Genomic DNA, 1,508 nt, shown 5'->3' on the forward strand with positions numbered 1-1,508 from the left:
GGAATTCTGTCTTCTGTCTCTTTAAATATTACATTTGCCACGACCCTCGGGGACCTTTGAAGAAAGAATACATTTTTTATGGGGCACTTGTCAGGTGAAAATGGCGGTGAACTCAGAGTGGTGAGATAGGTATGTAATATGGCCATGTAATTTAATAACACTTTGGTGTATGCCTCATATCTTGACACATGACAGCAACCCAGGGTTATACATCGTCACGTGCCTCCATTATATACAGCACATGTAGCTGTTGGATAGATGAATGATGCAAGTATTTATGCTAATGGCATCATCTGACTGTCTGTTCAGCAGGATGTCAGGGAGAGTGGTGATGATGAAAGCATGTAGGCGGGCATGAGATGTACTGTCAACAACTCAGTTAGGAACGCTGAGTAATACAAATCAGATTTCAGTCAAAGGTGGGTGTTAGTCTAAATAATAGGACGCAATTGCTATTTGCTACATCAAATTGAAGTAGAATTTGCACTCAGGTGGGTGAACTGGGACACGGTGACCTTCAGTTTAATGACAAGATGCGTTATTATATTTCCTCCTTCAGTTTAATGACAAGATGCATTATATTATATTTCCTTAAGACGATACAAATATCGTATTGTTGATGTTTGGTGGATAAATGTTGAATTAAATTGGCATTTCTTGAATGAATCTGAAGTCTTCACTGGCTTCACTTTCACAATGCTGATTGGCTGACAACACCTGCTCCTCTAATCCAAATGCAGTGCCTCTTTGGAAGGAATTTTAGTAAATATTTAGTCGAGGGATGGATGGATTTTCTTTCTAATACAATCACTTTAAATCTAACCACTCACAAACGAAAATCCAATTTCGGCAACGTCAGTGGTCCCTAACCACTTCCCTAACCAATCTCAACATTTTTCACTGCCCACATCCGACCCTAAAAAGTACAGAGACCAAATAATGTGTTAACAATCAAAGGCGCTGTCCATCAGCACCACACAGAAACCAGAAACTAAAAGTGAGGGGCTGTCTGCAACAAGCTAATGAACAAGTAATTGATTACAAATGAAATGGCCGTATCATTCAATCAATTCAACAATAAAGAAATGCATTCTCATAATAATAATATATTGCAATGCCTTCGAGGGACACCAGGGTGCCCTGGCCCACGCTTTGGGAATAGAGTACTGCAGGGATGTATTTTTGTAGGCTTACCCAGAAGTCCCTAACCCTTCCAGCTCTTATGTGGAAAAGTCAATTACATTTACATTTAGTAAGTTCTCCCTGTACAACATCCGCAAAATCCCTCAGTTTCTCACGAGAGAAGCGACACAAAGCCTGGTCCAGTCAATTGTCATCTCCCGCCTGGACTACTGCAACGTTCTTCTGGCCGGCCTACCTGCCTCTGACATGCGGCTGCTCCAGCTCATTCAGAACGCTGCAGCCCATCTGGTGTTCAACCAACCTAAATTCTCTCATGTCACTCCCCTCTTCCGGGACCTTCACTGGCTTCCCATCTCGGCACGCAT

Source organism: Poromitra crassiceps (assembly GCF_964638095.1).
Source record: "Poromitra crassiceps genome assembly, chromosome: 8".
NCBI classification, from domain to species: Eukaryota; Metazoa; Chordata; class Actinopteri; order Beryciformes; family Melamphaidae; genus Poromitra; species Poromitra crassiceps.